The sequence below is a fragment of the Schistocerca cancellata genome, chromosome 1, assembly GCF_023864275.1.
Source record: "Schistocerca cancellata isolate TAMUIC-IGC-003103 chromosome 1, iqSchCanc2.1, whole genome shotgun sequence".
Taxonomy (NCBI): Eukaryota; Metazoa; Arthropoda; class Insecta; order Orthoptera; family Acrididae; genus Schistocerca; species Schistocerca cancellata.
This window is the reverse complement of record NC_064626.1, coordinates 35832837-35857428: the sequence shown is the minus strand read 5'-3', so window position 1 is coordinate 35857428 and position 24592 is coordinate 35832837.

Here is a 24592-nt window from a genome sequence, read left to right as displayed (position 1 = left end):
TTTTTGTTAAATAATTACAATATATACAAATTGCTCAGAGTGGCGTATATGATACAAATAAATTTTAGTTTGTTAACGTGTGAGTTTGCCAGAGAACGTTACACATAGAACCTATAGTATTTAATAGCGACGCAATTTCTGTGTTAATTCGTCATTTTGAGGGTTCCACGGATGCAATAAAGCAGGAATAGTGCATCCGAAAAGAGATACTCGTCTCCCAATAGAAGATCCTGTCGTTGCGATAGAAACGGTTCACGATTTAGAAAGAGAAGACATAGAACCTATAGTATTTCATAGCGACGCAATTTCGGTGTTAATTCGTCATTGTGAGGGATTGACGGATGCAATACAGAAGGAATAGTGCATCCGAAAAGAGATGCTCGCCTCCCAATATAAGATCATATCGTAGCCATAGAAACGTTCCTCGATTTAGAAAGCGAGGTCATAGAACCTATAGTATTTCATTGAGACGCAAGTTCTGTGTTAATTCGTCATTGTGAGGGATCGACGGATACAATAAAGAAGGAATAGTACATCCAAATAGAGATACTCGCCTCCCAATAGAAGATCCATTCGTTGCCATGGAAACGTTCCTCGATTTAGAAAGAGAAGGCATAGAACCTATAGTGTTTCATAGCGACGCAATTTCTGAGTTAATTCGTCATTGTGAGGGTTCGACGGATGCAATAAAGAAGGAATAATGCATCCGAAAAGAGATACTCGCCTCCCAATAGAAGCTCCTGTCGTTGCCATAGAAACGTTTCTCCATTTACTAAGAGAAGGCATAGAACCCATAGTATTTCATAGCGACGCAATTTCTGTGTTGATTCGACATTGTGAGGGATCGACGGATGAAATGAAGAAGGAATTGTGAATCCGAAAAGAGATTCTAGCCTCCCAATAGAAGATCCTGTCGCTGCCATAGAAACGTTCCTCGATTTAGAAAGAGAAGGCATAGAACCTATAGTATTTCATAGCGACGAAATCTATTTGTTAAATCGTCATTGTGAGGGAGCGACGGATGCAATAAAGAAGGAATAGTGCATCCGAAAATAGATACTCGCCTCCCAATATAAGATCCTCGATTTAGAAAGAGAAGGCATAGAACCTGTAGTATTTCATAGCGACGCAATTTCTGTGTTAATTCGTCATTGTGAGGGATCGACGGATGCAATAAAGAAGGAATAGTGCATCCGAAAAGAGATACTCGCCTCCCAATAGAAGATCCTGTCCTTGCCATAGAAACGTTCCTCGATTTAGAAAGAGAAGTCATAGAACCTAAAGTATTTCTTAGCGAAGCAATTTCTGTGTTAATTCGTCATTGTGAGGGATCGACGGGTGCAATAAAGAAGGAATAGTGCTTCCGAAAAGAGTTACTCGCCTCCCAATAGAAGATACTGTCGTTGCCATTGAAACGTTCCTCGATTTAGAAAGAGAAGGCATAGAACCTATATTTTATAATAGCGACACAATTTCTGTGTTAATTCCTCATTGTGAGGGATCGACGGATGCAATAAAGAAGGAATAGTGCATCCGAAAAGAGATGCTCACCTCCCAATATAAGATCCAATCGTTGCCATAGAAACGTTCCTCGATTTAGAAAGAGAAGGCATAGAACCTATAGTGTTTCATAGCGACGCAATTTATGTGTCAATTCGTCATTGTGAGGGATCGACGGATGCAATAAAGAAGGAATAGTGCATCCGAAAAGAGATACTCGCCTCCCAAAAGAAGATCCCTTCGTTGTCATAGAAACGTTCCTCGATTTAGAAAGAGAAGGCATAGAACCTATACTATTTCATAGCGACGCAATTTCTGTGTTAATTCGTAATTGTGAGGGATCCACGGATGCAATAAAGAAGGAATATTGCATCCGAAAAGAGATACTCGTCTCCCAATAGAAGATCCTGTCGTTGCGATAGAAACGGTTCACGATTTAGAAAGAGAAGTCATAGAACCTATAGTATTTCATAGCGACACAATTTCGGTGTTAATTCGTCATTGTGAGGGACCGACGGGTGCAATAAAGAAGGAATAGTGCTTCCGAAAAGAGATACTCGCCTCCCAATAGAAGATCCACTCGTTGCCATAGAAACGTTTTTTCGATTTAGAATGAGAAGGCATGGAACCTATAGTATTTCATAGCGACGCAATTTCTGTGTTAATTCGTCATTGTGAGGGATCGACGGATGCAATAACGAAGGAATAGTGCATCCGAAAAGAGATACTCGCCTCCCAATAGAAGACCCTGTCGTTGCGATAGAAACGGTTGACGATTTAGAAAGAGAAGACATAGAACCTATAGTATTTCATAGCGACGCAATTTCGGTGTTAATTCGTCATTGTGAGGGATTGACGGATGCAATACAGAAGGAATAGTGCATCCGAAAAGAGATGCTCGCCTCCCAATATAAGATCATGTCGTAGCCATAGAAACGTTCCTCGATTTAGAAAGCGAGGTCATAGAACCTATAGTATTTCATTGAGACGCAAGTTCTGTGTTAATTCGTCGTTGTGAGGGATCGACGGATGCAATAAAGAAGGAATAGTACATCCAAATAGAGATACTCGCCTCCCAATAGAAGATCCATTCGTTGCCATGGAAACGTTCCTCGATTTAGAAAGAGAAGGCATAGAACCTATAGTGTTTCATAACGACGCAATTTCTGAGTTAATTCGTCATTGTGAGGGTTCGACGGATGCAATAAAGAAGGAATAGTGCATCCGAAAAGAGATACTCGCCTCCCAATGTAAGATCCACTCGTTGCCATAGAAACGTTCCTCGATTTAGAAAGTGAAGTCATAGTATTTCATAGCGACGCGATTTCTGTGTTGATTCGTCATTGTGAGGGATCGACGGATGCAATAAAGAAGGAATAGTGCATCCGAAAAGAGATACTCGCCTCCCAATAGAAGATCCTGTCGCTGCCATAGAAACGTTCCTCGATTTAGAAAGAGAAGGCATAGAACCTATAGTTTTTCATAGCGACGAAATTTATTTGTTAAATCGTCATTGTGAGGGAGCGACGGATGCAGTAAAGAAGGAATAGTGCATCCGAAAAGAGATACTCGCCTCCCAATATAAGATCCTCGATTTAGAAAGTGAAGGCATAGAACCTGTAGTATGTCATAGCGACGCAATTTCCTTGTTAATTCGTCATTGTGAGGGATCGACGGATGCAATAAAGAAGGAATAGTGCATCCGAAAAGAGATACTCGCCTCCCAATTGAAGATCCTGTCGTTGCCATTGAAACGCTCCTCGATTTAGAAAGAGAAGGCTTAAAACCTATAGTATTTCTTAGCGACGCAATTTCTGTGTTAATTCGTCATTGTGAGGGACCGACGGATTCAATAAAGAAGGAATAGTGCATCCGAAAAGAGATACTCGCTTCCCAATATAAGATCCAATCGTTGCCATAGAAACGTTCCTCGATTTAGAAAGAGAAGGCGTAGAACTTATAGTGTTTCATAGCGACGCAATTTCTGTGTCAATTCGTCATTGTGACGGATCGACGGATGCAATAAAGAAGGAATAGTGCATCCGAAAAGAGATAATCGCCTCCCAAAAGAGGATCCCTTCGTTGTCATAGAAACGTTCCTCGATTTAGAAAGAGAAGGCATAGAACCTATAGTATTTCATAGCGACGCAGTTTCTGTGTTAATTCGTAATTGTGAGGGATCCACGGATGCAATAAAGAAGGTATATTGCATTCGAAAAGAGATACTCGCCTCCCAATAGAAGATCCTGTCGTTGCGATAGAAACGGTTCACGATTTAGAAAGAGAAGACATAGAACCTATAGTATTTCATAGCGACGCAATTTCTGTGTTAATTCGTCATTGTGAGGGACCGACGGATTCAATAAAGAAGGAATAGTGCATCCGAAAAGAGATACTCGCTTCCCAATAGAAGATCCATTCGTTGCCATGGAAACGTTCCTCGATTTAGAAAGGGAAGGCATAGAACCTATAGTGTTTCATAGCGTCGCAATTTCTGAGTTAATTCTTCATTGTGAGGGTTCGACGCATGCAATAAAGAAGGAATAGTGCATCCGAAAAGAGATACGCGCCTCCCCATAAATGATCCTGTCGTTGCCATAGAAACGTTTCTCGATTTACAAAGAGAAGGCATAGAACCTATAGTATTTCATAGCGACGCAATTGCTGTGTTGATTCGTCATTGTGAGGGATCGACGGATGCAATAAAGAAGGAATAGTGTATCCGAAAAGAGATACTCGCCTCCCAATATAAGATCCTGTCTTTGCCATATAAACTTTTCTCGATTTAGAAAGAGAAGGCATAGAACCTATAGTATTTCATTGCGACGCAAATTCTGTGTTAATTCGTCATTTTGAGAGATCGACGGATGCAAGAAGGAAGGAATAGTGCATACGACAAGAGACACTCGCCTCCCAATAGATGATCCTGTCGTTGCCATAGAAACGTTTCTCGATTTAGAAAGAGAAGGCATAGAACATATAGTATTTTATTGCGATGCAATTTCTGCCTTAATTCGTCATTGTGAGGGATCGACAGATGCAATAAAGAAGGAATAGTGCATCCGAAAAGAGATACTCGACTCCCAAACGAAGATGCTGTCGTTGCCATAGAAACGTTCCACGATTTAGTAAGAGAAGGCATAGTAACTAAAGTATTTCATAGCGACGCAATTTCTGTGTTAATTCGTAATTGTGGGGGATCCACGGATGCAATAAAGAAGGAATATTGCATTCGAAAAGAGATACTCGACTCCCAAAAGAAGATGCTGTCGTTGCCATAGAAACGTTCCACGATTTAGAAAGAGAAGGCATAGAAACTAAAGTATTTCATTGCGACGCAATTTCTGATTTAATTCGTCATTGTGAGGGATCGACGGATGCAATAAAGAAGGAATAGTACATCCGAAAAGAGATGCTCGCCTCCCAATATGAGATCCTGTCGTTACCATAGAAACGTTTCTCGATTTAGAAAGAGAAGGCATAGAACCTATAGTATTTCATAGCGACGCAATTTCTGTGTTAATTCGTCATTGTGAGGGATCGACGGATGCAATAAAGAAGGAATAGTTCATGCGAAAAGAGATACTCGCCTCCCAATAGAAGATCCATTCGTTGCCATTGAAACGTTTCTCGATTTAGAAAGAGTAGGCATTGAACGCATAGTGTTTCATAGCGACGCAATTCCTGTGTTAATTCGTTGTTGTGCGGGTTTTGACAGATGCAATAAAAAAGGAATAGTGCATCCGGAAAGAGAGACTCGCCTCCCAATAGAAGAGCCTGTCGTTGCCATAGAAACGTTCCTCGATATAGAAAGAGAAGGCATAGAACCCATAGTATTTCATAGCGAAGCATTTTCTGTGTTAATTCGTCATTGTGAGGGATCGACGGATGCAATAAAGAAGGAAGATTGCATCTGAAAAGGGATACTCGCCTCCCAATAGAAGATCCTGTCCTTGCCATAGAAACGTTCCTCGATTTAGAAAGAGAATGCATAGAACCTAAAGTATTTCGTAGCGAAGCAATATCTGTGTTAATTCGTCATTGTGAGGGATCGACGGGTGCAATAAAGAACGAATAGTGCTTCCGAAAAGAGATACTCGCCTCCCAATAGAAGATCCTGTCGTTGCCATTGAAACGTTCCTCGATTTAGAAAGGGAAGGCATAGAACCTATAGTTTATAATAGCGACACAATTTCTGTGTTAATTCCTCATTGTGAGGGATCGACGGATGCAATAAAGAAGGAATAGTGCATCCGAAAAGAGATGCTCACCTCCCAATATAAGATCCAATCGTTGCCATAGAAACGTTCCTCGATTTAGAAAGAGAAGGCATAGAACCTATAGTGTTTCATAGCGACGCAATTTATGTGTCAATTCGTCATTGTGAGGGATCGACGGATGCAGTAAAGAAGGAATAGTCCATCCGAAAAGAGATACTCGCCTCCCAGAAGAAGATCTCTTCGTTGTCATAGAAACGTTCCTCGATTTAGATAGAGAAGGCATAGAACCTATAGTATTTCATAGCGACGCAATTTCTGTGTTAATTCGTAATTGTGAGGGATCCACGGTTGCAATAAAGAAGGAATATTGCATCCGAAAAGAGATACTCGTCTCCCAATAGAAGATCCTGTCGTTGCCATAGAAACGTTCCACGATTTAGAAAGAGAAGGCATAGAAACTAAAGTATTTCATTGCGACGCAATTTCTGATTTAATTCGTCATTGTGATGGATAGACGGATGCAATAAAGAAGGAATAGTACATCCGAAAAGAGATGCTCGACTCCCAACATGAGATCCTGTCGTTACCATAGAAGCGTTACTCGATTTAGAAAGAGAAGGCATAGAACCTATAGTAATTCATAGCGACGCAATTTCTGTGTTAATTCGTCATTGTGAGGGATCGACGGATGCAATATAGACGGAATAGTTCATCCGATAAGAGATACTCGCCTCCCAATAAATGATCCATTCGTTGCCATTGAAACGTTCCTCGATTTAGAAAGAGAAGGCATTGAACGCATAGCGTTTCATAGCGACGCAATTTCTGTGTTAATTCGTCGTTGTGCGGGATCGACGGATGCAATAAAGAAGGAATAGTGCATCCGAAAATAGATACTCGCTTCCCAATATAAGATCCAATCGTTGCCATAGAAAAGTTCCTCGATTTAGAAAGAGAAGGCGTAGAACCTATAGTGTTTCATAGCGACGCAAATTCTGTGTCAATTCGTCATTGTGACGGATCGACGGATGCAATAAGGAAGGAATAGTGCATCCGAAAAGAGATACTCGCCTCCCAAAAGAAGATCCCTTCGTTGTCATAGAAACGTTCCTCGATTTAGAAAGAGAAGGCGTAGAACATATAGTGTTTCATAGCGACGCAATTTCGGTGTTAATTCGTCATTGTGAGGGATCGACGGATGCAATAAAGAAGGAATAGTGCATCCGAAAAGAGATGCTTGCCTCCCAATATAAGATCCTGTCGTAGCCATAGAAACGTTCCTCGATTTAGAAAGCGAAGTCTTAGAACCTATAGTATTTCATAGGGACGCAAGTTCTGTGTTAATTCGTCATTGTGAGCGATCGACGGATGCAATAAAGAAGGAATAGTAGATCCGAAAAGAGATACTCGCCTCCCAATAGAAGATCCATTCGTTGCCATGGAAACGTTCCTCGATTTAGAAAGGGAAGGCATAGAACCTATAGTGTTCCATAGCGTCGCAATTTCTGAGTTAATTCGTCATTGTGAGGGTTCGACGGATGCAATAAAGAAGGAATAGTGCATCCGAGAAGAGATACTCGCCTCCCAATAAATGATCCTGTCGTTGCCATAGAAACGTTTCTCGATTTACAAAGAGAAGGCATAGAACCTATTGTATTTCATAGCGACGCAATTGCTGTGTTGATTCGTCATTGTGAGGGATCGACGGATGCAATAAAGAAGGAATAGTGTATCCGAAAAGAGATACTCGCCTCCCCATATAAGATCCTGTCATTGCCATAGAAACGATTCTCGATTTAGAAAGAGAAGGCATAGAACCTATAGTATTCCATTGCGACGCAATTTCTGTGTTAATTCGTCATTTTGTGAGATCGACGGATGCAAGAAAGAAGGAATAGTGCATCCGACAAGAGATACGCGCCTCCCAATAGAAGATCCTGTCGTTGCCATAGAAACGTTTCTCGATTTAGAAAGAGTAGGCATAGAACCTATAGTATTTTATTGCGACGCAATCTCTGTCTTAATTCGTCATTGTGGGGGATCGACGGATGCAATAAAGAAGGAATAGTGCATACGAAAAGAGATGCTTGCCTCCAAATATAAGATCCAGTCGTTACCATAGAAACGTTCCTCGATTTAGAAGGTGAAGGCATAGAACCTATAGTGTTTCATAGCGACGCAATTTCTGTGTAATTCGTCATTGTGAGGGATCGACGGGTGCAGTAAAAAAGGAATAGTTCATCCGAAAAGAGATACCCGCCTCTAATAGATGGTCCATTCGTTGCCAATTAAACGTTCCTCGATTTAGCAAGAAATGGCATTGAACCTATAGTGTTTCATAGCGACGCAATTTCTGTGTCATTCGTCATTGTGAGGGATCGACTGATGCAATAAAAAAGGAATAGTGCATCCGTAAAGAGACATTCGCCTCCCAATAGAAGATCCTGTCGTTGCCATAGAAACGTTCCTCGATTTAGAAGGAGAAGGCATAGAACCTATAGTATTTAATAGCGACGCAATTTCAGTGTTAATTCGTCATTGGAGGGATCGAAGGATGCAATAAAGAAGGAATAGTGCATCTGAAAAGAGATACGCGCCTCCCAATAGAGAATCCTGTTTTTGCCATAGAAACGTACCTCCATTTAGAATGAGAAGTCATAGAACGTATAGCTTTTCATAGCGACGCAATTTCTGTGTTAATTCGTCATTGTGAGGGATCGACGGATGCAATAAAGAAAGAAAAGTGCATCCTAAAAGAGATACTCGGCTCCCAATAGAAGATCCCTTCGTTGTCATTTAAACGTTCCTCGATTTGGAAGAGAAGGCATAGAACCTATAGTATTTCATAGCGACGCAATTTCTGTGTTAATTCGTCATTGTGAGGGTTCGACGGATGCAATAAAGAAGGAATAGTGCATCCGAAAAGAGATACTCGCCTCCCAATATAAGATCCTGTCGTTGCCATAGAAACGTTCTTCGATTTAGAAAGAGAAGACAAAGAACCTATAGTATTTCATAGTGACGCAATTTCTGTGTTAATTCGTCATTGTGAGGGATCGACGGATGCAATAAAGAAGGAATAGTGCATCCGAAAAGAGGTACTCGACTCCCAAAAGAAGATGCTGTCGTTGCCATAGAAACGTTCCACGATTTAGAAAGAGAAGGCATAGAAACTAAAGTATTTCAATGCGACGCAATTTCTGATTTAATTCGTAATTGTGAGGGATCGACGGATGCAATAAAGAAGGAATAGTACATCCGAAAAGAGATGCTCGCCTCCCAATATGAGATCCTGTCGTCACCATAGAAACGTTTCTCGATTTAGAAAGAGAAGGCATAGAACCTATAGTATATCATAGCGACGCAATTTCTGTGTTAATTCGTCATTGTGAGGGATCGACGGATGCAATAAAGAAGGAATAGTTCATCCGAAAAGAGATACTCGCCTCCCAATAGAAGATCCATTCGTTGCCATTGAAACGTTCCTCGATTTAGAAAGAGAAGGCATTGAACGCATAGTGTTTCATAGCGACGCAATTTCTGTGTTAATTCGTCGTTGTGCGGGATCGACGGATGCAATAAAAAAGGAATAGTGCATCAGTAAAGAGATACTCGCCTCCCAATAGAAGATCCTTTCGTTGCCATAGAAACGTACCTCGTTTTAGAATGAGAAACATGGAACTGATAGTATTTCATAGCGACGCAATTTCTGTGTTCATTCGTCATTGTGAGGGGCCGACGGATGCAATAAAGAAGGAATAGTGCATCCGGAAAGAGATACTCGCCTTCCAATAGAAGAGCCTGTCGTTGCCATAGAAACGTTCCTCGATATAGAAAGAGAAGGCATAGAACCCATAGTATTTCATAGCGACGCAATTTCGGTGTTAATTCGTCATTGTGAGGGATCGACGAATGCCATAAAGAAGGAATAGTGCATCTGAAAAGGGATACTCGCCTCCCAATAGAAGATCCTGTCCTTGCCATAGAAACGTTCCTCGATTTAGAAAGAGAAGGCATAGAACCTATAGTATTTCATTGCGACGCAAATTCTGTGTTAATTCGTCATTTTGAGAGATCGACGGATGCAAGAAGGAAGGAATAGTGCATACGACAAGAGACACTCGCCTCCCAATAGATGATCCTGTCGTTGCCATAGAAACGTTTCTCGATTTAGAAAGAGAAGGCATAGAACATATAGTATTTTATTGCGATGCAATTTCTGCCTTAATTCGTCATTGTGAGGGATCGACAGATGCAATAAAGAAGGAATAGTGCATCCGAAAAGAGATACTCGACTCCCAAAAGAAGATGCTGTCGTTGCCATAGAAACGTTCCACGATTTAGAAAGAGAAGGCATAGAAACTAAAGTATTTCATTGCGACGCAATTTCTGATTTAATTCGTCATTGTGAGGGATCGACGGATGCAATAAAGAAGGAATAGTACATCCGAAAAGAGATGCTCGCCTCCCAATATGAGATCCTGTCGTTACCATAGAAACGTTTCTCGATTTAGAAAGAGAAGGCATAGAACCTATAGTATTTCATAGCGACGCAATTTCTGTGTTAATTCGTCATTGTGAGGGATCGACGGATGCAATAAAGAAGGAATAGTTCATGCGAAAAGAGATACTCGCCTCCCAATAGAAGATCCATTCGTTGCCATTGAAACGTTTCTCGATTTAGAAAGAGTAGGCATTGAACGCATAGTGTTTCATAGCGACGCAATTTCTGTGTTAATTCGTCGTTGTGCGGGTTTTGACAGATGCAATAAAAAAGGAATAGTGCATCCGGAAAGAGAGACCCGCCTCCCAATAGAAGAGCCTGTCGTTGCCATAGAAACGTTCCTCGATATAGAAAGAGAAGGCATAGAACCCATAGTATTTCATAGCGAAGCATTTTCTGTGTTAATTCGTCATTGTGAGGGATCGACGGATGCAATAAAGAAGGAAGATTGCATCTGAAAAGGGATACTCGCCTCCCAATAGAAGATCCTGTCCTTGCCATAGAAACGTTCCTCGATTTAGAAAGAGAATGCATAGAACCTAAAGTATTTCGTAGCGAAGCAATATCTGTGTTAATTCGTCATTGTGAGGGATCGACGGGTGCAATAAAGAACGAATAGTGCTTCCGAAAAGAGATACTCGCCTCCCAATAGAAGATCCTGTCGTTGCCATTGAAACGTTCCTCGATTTAGAAAGGGAAGGCATAGAACCTATAGTTTATAATAGCGACACAATTTCTGTGTTAATTCCTCATTGTGAGGGATCGACGGATGCAATAAAGAAGGAATAGTGCATCCGAAAAGAGATGCTCACCTCCCAATATAAGATCCAATCGTTGCCATAGAAACGTTCCTCGATTTAGAAAGAGAAGGCATAGAACCTATAGTGTTTCATAGCGACGCAATTTATGTGTCAATTCGTCATTGTGAGGGATCGACGGATGCAGTAAAGAAGGAATAGTCCATCCGAAAAGAGATACTCGCCTCCCAGAAGAAGATCCCTTCGTTGTCATAGAAACGTTCCTCGATTTAGATAGAGAAGGCATAGAACCTATAGTATTTCATAGCGACGCAATTTCTGTGTTAATTCGTAATTGTGAGGGATCCACGGTTGCAATAAAGAAGGAATATTGCATCCCAAAAGAGATACTCGTCTCCCAATAGAAGATCCTGTCGTTGCCATAGAAACGTTCCACGATTTAGAAAGAGAAGGCATAGAAACTAAAGTATTTCATTGCGACGCAATTTCTGATTTAATTCGTCATTGTGATGGATAGACGGATGCAATAAAGAAGGAATAGTACATCCGAAAAGAGATGCTCGACTCCCAACATGAGATCCTGTCGTTACCATAGAAGCGTTACTCGATTTAGAAAGAGAAGGCATAGAACCTATAGTAATTCATAGCGACGCAATTTCTGTGTTAATTCGTCATTGTGAGGGATCGACGGATGCAATATAGACGGAATAGTTCATCCGATAAGAGATACTCGCCTCCCAATAAATGATCCATTCGTTGCCATTGAAACGTTCCTCGATTTAGAAAGAGAAGGCATTGAACGCATAGCGTTTCATAGCGACGCAATTTCTGTGTTAATTCGTCGTTGTGCGGGATCGACGGATGCAATAAAGAAGGAATAGTGCATCCGAAAATAGATACTCGCTTCCCAATATAAGATCCAATCGTTGCCATAGAAAAGTTCCTCGATTTAGAAAGAGAAGGCGTAGAACCTATAGTGTTTCATAGCGACGCAAATTCTGTGTCAATTCGTCATTGTGACGGATCGACGGATGCAATAAGGAAGGAATAGTGCATCCGAAAAGAGATACTCGCCTCCCAAAAGAAGATCCCTTCGTTGTCATAGAAACGTTCCTCGATTTAGAAAGAGAAGGCGTAGAACATATAGTGTTTCATAGCGACGCAATTTCGGTGTTAATTCGTCATTGTGAGGGATCGACGGATGCAATAAAGAAGGAATAGTGCATCCGAAAAGAGATGCTTGCCTCCCAATATAAGATCCTGTCGTAGCCATAGAAACGTTCCTCGATTTAGAAAGCGAAGTCTTAGAACCTATAGTATTTCATAGGGACGCAAGTTCTGTGTTAATTCGTCATTGTGAGCGATCGACGGATGCAATAAAGAAGGAATAGTAGATCCGAAAAGAGATACTCGCCTCCCAATAGAAGATCCATTCGTTGCCATGGAAACGTTCCTCGATTTAGAAAGGGAAGGCATAGAACCTATAGTGTTCCATAGCGTCGCAATTTCTGAGTTAATTCGTCATTGTGAGGGTTCGACGGATGCAATAAAGAAGGAATAGTGCATCCGAGAAGAGTTACTCGCCTCCCAATAAATGATCCTGTCGTTGCCATAGAAACGTTTCTCGATTTACAAAGAGAAGGCATAGAACCTATTGTATTTCATAGCGACGCAATTGCTGTGTTGATTCGTCATTGTGAGGGATCGACGGATGCAATAAAGAAGGAATAGTGTATCCGAAAAGAGATACTCGCCTCCCCATATAAGATCCTGTCATTGCCATAGAAACGATTCTCGATTTAGAAAGAGAAGCCATAGAACCTATAGTATTCCATTGCGACGCAATTTCTGTGTTAATTCGTCATTTTGTGAGATCGACGGATGCAAGAAAGAAGGAATAGTGCATCCGACAAGAGATACGCGCCTCCCAATAGAAGATCCTGTCGTTGCCATAGAAACGTTTCTCGATTTAGAAAGAGTAGGCATAGAACCTATAGTATTTTATTGCGACGCAATCTCTGTCTTAATTCGTCATTGTGGGGGATCGACGGATGCAATAAAGAAGGAATAGTGCATACGAAAAGAGATGCTTGCCTCCAAATATAAGATCCAGCCGTTACCATAGAAACGTTCCTCGATTTAGAAGGTGAAGGCATAGAACCTATAGTGTTTCATAGCGACGCAATTTCTGTGTAATTCGTCATTGTGAGGGATCGACGGGTGCAGTAAAAAAGGAATAGTTCATCCGAAAAGAGATACCCGCCTCTAATAGATGGTCCATTCGTTGCCAATTAAACGTTCCTCGATTTAGCAAGAAATGGCATTGAACCTATAGTGTTTCATAGCGACGCAATTTCTGTGTCATTCGTCATTGTGAGGGATCGACTGATGCAATAAAAAAGGAATAGTGCATCCGTAAAGAGACATTCGCCTCCCAATAGAAGATCCTGTCGTTGCCATAGAAACGTTCCTCGATTTAGAAGGAGAAGGCATAGAACCTATAGTATTTAATAGCGACGCAATTTCAGTGTTAATTCGTCATTGGAGGGATCGAAGGATGCAATAAAGAAGGAATAGTGCATCTGAAAAGAGATACGCGCCTCCCAATAGAGAATCCTGTTTTTGCCATAGAAACGTACCTCCATTTAGAATGAGAAGTCATAGAACGTATAGCTTTTCATAGCGACGCAATTTCTGTGTTAATTCGTCATTGTGAGGGATCGACGGATGCAATAAAGAAAGAAAAGTGCATCCTAAAAGAGATACTCGGCTCCCAATAGAAGATCCCTTCGTTGTCATTTAAACGTTCCTCGATTTGGAAGAGAAGGCATAGAACCTATAGTATTTCATAGCGACGCAATTTCTGTGTTAATTCGTCATTGTGAGGGTTCGACGGATGCAATAAAGAAGGAATAGTGCATCCGAAAAGAGATACTCGCCTCCCAATATAAGATCCTGTCGTTGCCATAGAAACGTTCTTCGATTTAGAAAGAGAAGACAAAGAACCTATAGTATTTCATAGTGACGCAATTTCTGTGTTAATTCGTCATTGTGAGGGATCGACGGATGCAATAAAGAAGGAATAGTGCATCCGAAAAGAGGTACTCGACTCCCAAAAGAAGATGCTGTCGTTGCCATAGAAACGTTCCACGATTTAGAAAGAGAAGGCATAGAAACTAAAGTATTTCAATGCGACGCAATTTCTGATTTAATTCGTAATTGTGAGGGATCGACGGATGCAATAAAGAAGGAATAGTACATCCGAAAAGAGATGCTCGCCTCCCAATATGAGATCCTGTCGTCACCATAGAAACGTTTCTCGATTTAGAAAGAGATGGCATAGAACCTATAGTATATCATAGCGACGCAATTTCTGTGTTAATTCGTCATTGTGAGGGATCGACGGATGCAATAAAGAAGGAATAGTTCATCCGAAAAGAGATACTCGCCTCCCAATAGAAGATCCATTCGTTGCCATTGAAACGTTCCTCGATTTAGAAAGAGAAGGCATTGAACGCATAGTGTTTCATAGCGACGCAATTTCTGTGTTAATTCGTCGTTGTGCGGGATCGACGGATGCAATAAAAAAGGAATAGTGCATCAGTAAAGAGATACTCGCCTCCCAATAGAAGATCCTTTCGTTGCCATAGAAACGTACCTCGTTTTAGAATGAGAAACATGGAACTGATAGTATTTCATAGCGACGCAATTTCTGTGTTCATTCGTCATTGTGAGGGGCCGACGGATGCAATAAAGAAGGAATAGTGCATCCGGAAAGAGATACTCGCCTTCCAATAGAAGAGCCTGTCGTTGCCATAGAAACGTTCCTCGATATAGAAAGAGAAGGCATAGAACCCATAGTATTTCATAGCGACGCAATTTCGGTGTTAATTCGTCATTGTGAGGGATCGACGAATGCCATAAAGAAGGAATAGTGCATCTGAAAAGGGATACTCGCCTCCCAATAGAAGATCCTGTCCTTGCCATAGAAACGTTCCTCGATTTAGAAAGAGAAGGCATAGAACCTAAAGTATTTCGTAGCGAAGCAATTTCTGTGTTAATTCGTCATTGTGAGGGATCGACGGGTGCAATAAAGAAGGAATAGTGCTTCCGAAAAGAGATACTCGCCTCCCAAATGAAGATCCTGTCGTTGCCATTGAAACGTTCCTCGATTTAGAAAGAGAAGGCATAGAACCTATAGTATATAATAGCGACACAATTTCTGTGTTAATTCCTCATTGTGAGGGATCGACGGATGCAATAAATAAGGAATAGTGCATCCGAAAAGAGATGCTCACCTCCCAATATAAGATCCAATCGTTGCCATAGAAACGTTCCTCGATTTAGAAAGAGAAGGCAAGGAACCTATAGTGTTTCATAGCGACGCCATTTCTGCGTCCATTCGTCATTGTGAGGGATCGACGAATGCCATAAAGAAGGAATAGTGCATCTGAAAAGGGATACTCGCCTCCCAATAGAAGATCCTGTCCTTGCCATAGAAACGTTCCTCGATTTAGAAAGAGAAGGCATAGAACCTAAAGTATTTCGTAGCGAAGCAATTTCTGTGTTAATTCGTCATTGTGAGGGATCGACGGGTGCAATAAAGAAGGAATAGTGCTTCCGAAAAGAGATACTCGCCTCCCAAATGAAGATCCTGTCGTTGCCATTGAATCGTTCCTCGATTTAGAAAGAGAAGGCATAGAACCTATAGTATATAATAGCGACACAATTTCTGTGTTAATTCGTAAGTGTGAGGGATCCACGGATGCAATAAAGAAGGAATATTGCATCCGAAAAGAGATAATCGTCACCCAATAGAAGATCCTGTCGTTGCGATAGAAACGGTTCACGATTTAGAAAGAGAAGACATAGAACCTATAGTATTTCATAGCGACGCAATTTCGGTGTTAATTCGTCATTGTGAGGGATCGACGGATGAAATAAAGAAGGAATAGTGCATCCGAAAAGAGATGCTCGCCTCCCAATATAAGATCCTTTCGTAGCCATAGAAACGTTTCTCGATTTAGAAAGTGAAGTCTTAGAACCTATAGTATTTCATAGAGACGCAAGTTCTGTGTTAATTCGTCATTGTGAGCGTTCGACGGATGCAATAAAGAAGGAGTAGTGCATCCAAAAAGAGATACTCGCCTCCCAATAGATGATCCTGTCGTTTCCACAGAAACGTTCCTCGATTTAGAAAGAGAAGGCATAGAACCTATAGTATTTCATAGCGACCCAATTTCTTTGTTAATTCGTCATTGTGAGAGATCGACGGATGCAATGAAGAAGGAATAGTGCAACCGAAAAGAAATACTCGCCTCCCTATAGAAGATCCATTCGGCTCCATAGTAACGTTATTCGATCTAGAAAGAGATGGCATACAACCTATAGTGTTTCATAGGGACGCAATTTCTGTGTTAATTCGTCATTGTGAGCGTACGACGGATGCAATAAAGAAGGAATAATTCATCCGAAAAGAGATACTCGCCTCCCAATTGAAGGTCCTGTCGTAGCCATTGAAACGTTCCTCGATTTAGAAAGAGAAGGCATAAAACCTATAGTATTTCTTAGCGACGCAATTTCTGTGTTAATTCGTCATTGTGAGCGATCGACGGATTCAATAAAGAAGGAATAGTGCATCCGAAAAGAGATGCTCGCCTCCCAATATAAGATCCATTCGTTGCCATAGAGACGTTCCTCGATTCAGAAAGTGAAGGCATAGAACTTATAGTATTACATAGCGACGCAAATTCTGTGTTAATTCGTCATTGTGAGGGATCGACGAATGCAATAAAGAAGGAATAGTGCATCTGAAAGGAGATACTCGCCTCCCAATAGAAGATCCTGTCGTTGCCATAGACGCTTCCTCGATTTAGAAAGAGAAGGCATACAACCTATAGTATTTCATAGCGAAGCCATTTCTGTGTTAATTCGTCATTGTGAGGGATCGACGGATGCAATAAAGAAGGAATAGTTTATCCGAAAAATGATACTCGCCTCCCAATATAAGATCCTGTCGTTGCCATAGAAACGTTCCTCGCTTTAGAATGAGAAGGCATATTTCACGTAATTTACTGTGTAGCAATTTCGTTAAAGAATTTTATTTGCCTTTAAGTTAATTTGCTTTACCTTACTTTCTTTGCGTGCGAACTTTGTTGTAGAACCTCTCTCTTATTTACGTGTGGTAATAAAAATTTTCACTATCAAAAGAATTACGTACATTTACAAATTTCGTGAACTCATATTAACTGATTAAGAGTATTTGGTTGAAAATTAAATTCTTTACATCATTCGGCCTTGGCACACATTTTCTAAATACAGTGGATTTTTTTTTAAAATATTTTTACAGAATTATTTCCCGGCGTTAGCTTTTGAACACAAGATTATCACTATTAGCAGAAAATGGTTAATTATTACCAAGCCAACATTTAATTACCACTGATCAAACCTACTTCGCTATACATTAAAGTTATTTGAAAGAACCAAAATTGTTAAATTTCAATGTTAACTATCCGTCTAAGAATGCACAAATGTGTAACTATTTTTTTTTATTTTTAAAATCTCAGTCAGTCTCTGGATCGCTGTAAAAGAAGAACATTCTCTTAGTTCACTGTTAATGTTTATCTATCTGTTCCCGATTTACGGGTTTGGTTGATTTTTCCTTTAGCGGACCAATTTTTTAAATGTGCCGCCGCTGCAAATCGATCGGTCGCGGCACAGCCCAGCAACACCGCTAAAAAATGCTGAAACTCTTTAAAGAAATATTATAGACGACATGGGCAAGCTAATTTACATTAATAATACACACTTTTTATAAATTCTGATATATTTAGATCAAGCAATAATTCAACTCACATTAGTTCGTAATTTCTCCTTCAATGGCGGCTAAATCTAGATACAGACAAATGACGTATACCCAATCACCAAATACATCGATACAGCTTCCTACCGCTTTCAGCTCTAAACGAGGAAGACCAAAGAATACATAGTGCATTGTGCTTTTATAGTATTGCTGACTATTAACATTTCCTTGTAATTTCACCACATTATTTCCCTCTGGCTGAATTTCACATCCCTGTTATCTCAGATATTGACACATTTCGCAATTACATATTTAATATAGAAATATTACCATCCTAAATACAGAGAGAATATTACTACAAAATATATTACAATAATAACAAATGTCTTTTACGCAAAATTCAATAATATTTTTTGTTAAATAATTACAATTTATAAATATTGCTAAGAGTGGCGTATATGATACAAATAAATTTCAGTTTGTTAATGTGTGAGTTTGCCAGGGCACGTTACACTTAGAACCTATAGTATTTAATAGCGACGCAATTTCTGTGTTAATTCGTCATTGTGAGGGTTCCACGGATGCAATAAAGCAGGAATAGTGCATCCGAAAGAGATACTCGCCTCCCAATATAAGATCCTCGATTTAGAAAGAGAAAGCATAGAACCTATAGTTTTTCATAGCGACGCAATTTCTGTGTTAATTCGTCATTGTCAGGGATCGACGGATGCAATAAAGAAGGAATAGCGCATCCGAACTGAGATACTCGCCTCCCAATAGAAGATCCTGTCGTTGCCATAGAAACGTACCTCGATTTATTAAGAGCAGGCATTAAATCTATAGTACTTCATAGTGACGCAATTTCTACGTTAATTTGTCATTGTGAGGGATCGACGGATGCAATAAAGAAGGAATAGTGCATCCGAAAAGAGATACTCGCCTCCCAATATAAGATCCTGTCGTTGCCATAGAAACGTTCCTCGATTTAGAAAGAGAAGGCATAGAACCGATAGTGTTTCATAGCGACGCAATTTCTGTGTTAATTCGTCATTGTGAGGGATCGACGGATGCAATAAAGAAGGAATAGTGCATCCGAAAAGAGATACTCGCCTCCCAATGGAAGATCCATTCGTTGCCATAAAAACGTTCATAGATTTAGAAAGAGAAAGCATAGAACCCATAGTTTTTCATAGCGACGCAATTTCTGTGATAATTCGTCATTGTGAGGGATCGACGGATGCAATAAGGAAGGAATAGTGCATCCGAAAAGAGATACTCGCCTCCCAATATAAGATCTTTCGTTGCCATAGAAACGTTCCTCTATTTAGAAAGAGAAGACATAGAACTTATAGCATTTCATAGCGAAGCAATTTCTGTGTTAATTCGCCATTGTGAGGCACCGACGGATGCAATAAAGAAGGAATAGTGCATCCGAAAAGAGATACTCGCCTCCTAATAGAAGATACTGTCGTTGCCATATAAACATTCCTCGATTTGAAAAGAGAAGGCATAGAACCTATAGTATTTCATAGCGACGCAATTTTTGTGTTTATTCGTCACTGTGAGGGGTCGACGGATGCAATAAAGAAGGAATAGTGCATCCGAAAAGAAATACTCGCCTCCCAATATAAGATCCTCGATTTAGAAAGCAAGTACCTATAGTATTTCATAGCGACGCAGTTATTGTGTTAATTCGTCAATGTGAGGGATCGACATATGCAATAAAGAAGGAATAGTGCATCCGAAAAGAGATACTCGCCTCCCAATAGAAGATCCTGTCGTTGCCATAGAAACGTTCCTCGATTTAGAATGAGAAGGCATAGAACATATAGTTTTTCTAGCGAAGCAATTTCTGTGCTAATTCGTCACTGTGAGGGATCGACGGATGCAATTAAGGAGGAATAGTGCATCCGAAAAGAGATACTCGCCTCCCAATAGAAGATCCTGTCGTTGCCATAGAAACGTTCCTAGATTTAGAAAGAGATGGCATAGAACCCATAGTGTTTCATAGCGACGCAATTTCTGTGTTAATTCGTCATTGTGAGGGATCGACGGATGCAATAAGGAAGGAATAGCGCATCCGAAATGACATACTCGCCTCCCAGTAGAAGATCCTGTCGTTGCCATAGAAACGTACCTCGATTTATTAAGAGCAGGCATAGAACCTATAGTACTTCATAGCGACGCAATTTCTGCGTTAATTCGACATTTTGAGGGATCGACGGATGCAATAAAGAAGGAATAGTGCATCCGAAAAAGAGATACTCGCCTCCCAATATAAGATCCTGTCGTTGCCATAGAAACGTTCCTCGATATAGAAAGAGAAGGCATAGAACCTATAGTATTTCATAGCGTCGCAATTTCTGTGTTAATTCGTCATTGTGAGGGATCGACGGATGCAATAAAGAAGGAATAGTGCAACCGAAAAGAGATACTCGCCTCCCAATAGAAGATCCATTCGTTGCCATAGAAACGTTCCTCGATTTAGAAAGAGAAGGCATAGAACCTATAGTGTTTCATAACGCCACAATTTCTGAGTTAATTCGTCATTGTGAGATCGACGGATGAAATAAAGAAGGAATAGTGCATCCGAAGAGAGATACTCGCCTCCCAATAGAAGATCCATTCGTTGCCATACAAACGTTCCTCGATTTAGAAAGAGAAGGCATAGAACCCATAGTATTTCATAGCGACGCAAATTCTGTTAATTCGTAATTGTGAGGGATCGACGGATGCAATATAGAAGGAATAGTACATCCGAAAAAAGATACTCGCCTCCCAATAGAAGATTCTGTCGCAGCCATAGACGCTTCCTCGATTTAGAAATAGAAGGCATAGAACCTATAGCAATTCATAGCGAACAATTTCTGTGTTAATTCGTCACTGTTAGGGATCGACAGATGCAATAAAGAAATAATAGTTCATCCGAAAAAGAGATACTCGCCTCCCAATAGAAGATCCTGTCGTTGCCATAGAAACGTTCCTAGATTTAGAAAGAGATGGCATAGAACCCATAGTGTTTCATAGCGACGCAATTTCTGTGTTAATTCGTCATTGTTAGGGATCGACGGATGCAATAAAGAAGGAATAGCGCATCCGAAGTGACATACTCGCCTCCCAGTAGAAGATCCTGTCGTTGCCATAGAAACGTACCTCGATTTATTAAGAGCAGGCATAGAACCTATAGTATTTCATAGCGACGCAATTTCTGCGTTAATTCGTCATTGTGAGGGATCGACGGATGCAATAAAGAAGGAATAGTGCATCCGAAAAAGAGATACTCGCCTCCCAATATAAGATCCTGTCGTTGCCATAGAAACGTTACTCGATTTAGAAAGAGAAGGCATGGAACCTATAGTATTTCATAGCGTCGCAATTTCTGTGTTAATTCGTCACTGTGAGGGATGGACGGATGCAATAAAGTAGGAATAGTGCAACCGAAAAGAGATACTCGCCTCCCAATATAAGATCCTCGATTTAGAAAGCAAGTACCTATAGTATTTCATAGCGACGCAGTTATTGTGTTAATTCGTCAATGTGAGGGATCGACGGATGCAATAAAGAAGGAATAGTGCATCCGAAAAGAGATACTCGCCTCCCAATAGAAGATACTGTCGTTGCCATAGAGACGTTTCTAGATTTAGAAAGAGATGGCATAGAACCCATAGTGTTTCATAGCGACGCAATCTCTGTGTTAATTCGTCATTGTGAGGGATCGACGGATGCAATAAGAAAGGAATAGCGCATCCGAAATGACATACACGCCTCCCAGTAGAAGATCCTGTCGTTGCCATAGAAACGTACCTCGATTTATTAAGATCAGGCATAGAACCTATAGTACTTCATAGCGACGCAATTTCTGCGTTAATTTGTCATTGTGAGGGATCGGCGGATGCAATAAAGAAGGAATAATGCATCCGAAAAAGAGATACTCGCCTCCCAATATAAGATCCTGTCGTTGCCATAGAAACGTTCCTCGATGTAGAAAGAGAAGGCATAGAACCTATAGTGTTTCATAGCGACGCAATTTTTGTGTTAATTCGTCACTGTGAGGGGTCGACGGATGCAATAAAGAAGGAATAGTGCATCCGTAAAGCAATACTCGCCTCAGAATATATGATGCTCGATTTAGAAAGACAAGGCATAGTAACTATAGTATATCATAGCGACGCAGTTATTGTGTTAATTCGTCAATGTGAGGGATCGACGGATGCAATAAAGAAGGAATAGTGCATCCGAAAAGAGATACTCGCCTCCCAATAGAAGATCCTGTCGTTGCCATAGAAACGTTCCTCGATTTAGAAAGAGAAGGCATAGAACCCATAGTATTTCATAGCGACGCAAATTCTGTTAATTCGTAATTGTGAGGGATCGACGGATGCAATATAGAAGGAATAGTACATCCGAAAAAAGATACTCGCCTCCCAATAGAAGATTCTGTCGCAGCCATAGACGCTTCCTCGATTTAGAAATAGAAGGCATAGAACCTATAGCAATTCATAGCGAACAATTTCTGTGTTAATTCGTCACTGTTAGGGATCGACAGATGCAATAAAGAAGGAATAGTTCATCCGAAAAAGAGATACTCGCCTCCCAATAGAAGATCCTGTCGTTGCCATAGAAACGTTCCTAGATTTAGAAAGAGATGGCATAGAACCCATAGTGTTTCATAGCGACGCAATTTCTGTGTTAATTCGTCATTGTTAGGGATCGACGGATGCAATAAAGAAGGAATAGCGCATCCGAAATGACATACTCGCCTCCCAGTAGAAGATCCTGTCGTTGCCATAGAAACGTACCTCGATTTATTAAGAGCAGGCATAGAACCTATAGTATTTCATAGCGACGCAATTTCTGCGTTAATTCGTCACTGTGAGGGATCGACGGATGCAATAAAGAAGGAATAGTGCATCCGAAAAAGAGATACTCGCCTCCCAATATAAGATCCTGTCGTTGCCATAGAAACGTTCCTCGATTTAGAAAGAGAAGGCATGGAACCTATAGTATTTCATAGCGTCGCAATTTCTGTGTTAATTCGTCACTGTGAGGGATCGACGGATGCAATGAAGAAGGAATAGTGCAACCGAAAAGAGATACTCGCCTCCCAATATAAGATCCTCGATTTAGAAAGCAAGTACCTATAGTATTTCATAGCGACGCAGTTATTGTGTTAATTCGTCAATGTGAGGGATCGACGGATGCAATAAAGAAGGAATAGTGCATCCGAAAAGAGATACTCGCCTCCCAATAGAAGATACTGTCGATGCCATAGAAACGTTCCTAGATTTAGAAAGAGATGGCATAGAACCCATAGTGTTTCATAGCGACGCAATTTCTGTGTTAATTCGTCATTGTGAGGGATCGACGGATGCAATAAGAAAGGAATAGCGCATCCGAAATGAAATACTCGCCTCCCAGTAGAAGATCCTGTCGTTGCCATAGAAACGTACCTCGATTTATTAAGATCAGGCATAGAACCTATAGTACTTCATAGCGACGCAATTTCTGCGTTAATTTGTCATTGTGAGGGATCGGCGGATGCAATAAAGAAGGAATAATGCATCCGAAAAAGAGATACTCGCCTCCCAATATAAGATCCTCTCGTTGCCATAGAAACGTTCCTCGATTTAGAAAGAGAAGGCATAGAACCTATAGTATTTCATAGCGTCGCAATTTCTGTGTTAATTCGTCATTGTGAGGGATCGACGGATGCAATAAAGAAGGAATAGTGCAACCGAAAAGAGATACTCGCCTCCCAATAGAAGATCCATTCGTTGCCATTGAAACGTTCCTCGATTTAGAAAGAGAAGGCATAGAACCTATAGTGTTTCATAGCGACGCAATTTCTGTGTTAATTCGTCATTGTGAGATCGACGGATGCAATAAAGAAGGAATAGTGCATCCGAAAAGAGATACTCGCCTCCCAATAGAAGATCCATTCGTTGCCATACAAACTTTCATCGATTTAGAAAGAGAAGGCATAGAACCCATAGTTTTTCATAGCGACGGAATTTCTGTGATAATTCGTCATTGTGAGGGATCGACGGATGCAATTAAGAAGGAACAGTACATCCGAAAAGAGATACTCGCCTCCCAATAGAAGATCCATTCGTTGCCATTGAAACGTTCCTCGATTTTGAAAGAGAAGGCATCGAACCTATATTGTTTCATAGCGACGAAATTTCTGTGTTAATTCGTCATTCTGAGGGATCGACGGATGCAATAAAGAAGAAATAGCGCATCCGAGGAGAGATACTCGCCTCCCACTAGAAGATCCTGTCGTTGCCATAGAAACGTTCCTCGATTAAGAAAGAGAATGCATAGAACCTATAGTATTCCATAGTGAAGCAATTTTTGAGTTAATTCGTCATTGTGAGGGATCGACGGATGCAATAAAGAAGGAATAGTGAATCCGAAATATGATACTCGTCTCCCAATAGAAGATCCATTCGTTGCCATACAAACGTTCCTCGATTTAGATAGAGAAAGCATAGAACCCATAGTTTTTCATAGCGACGCAATTTCTGTGATAATTCGTCATTGTGTGGGATCGACGGATGTAATAAAGAAGGAATAGTACATCCGAAAAGAGATACTCGCCTCCGAACAGAAGATCCATTCGTTGCCATTGAAACGTTCCTCGATTTAGAAAGAGAAGGCATAGAACCTATAGTATTTCATAGAGAAGCAATTTCTGTGTTAATTCGTCATTGTGAGGGGTCTACGGAAACAATAAAGAAGGAATAGTGCATCCGAAAAGAGGTACTCGCCTCCAAATAAAAGGTCCTGTCGTTGCCATAGAAACGTA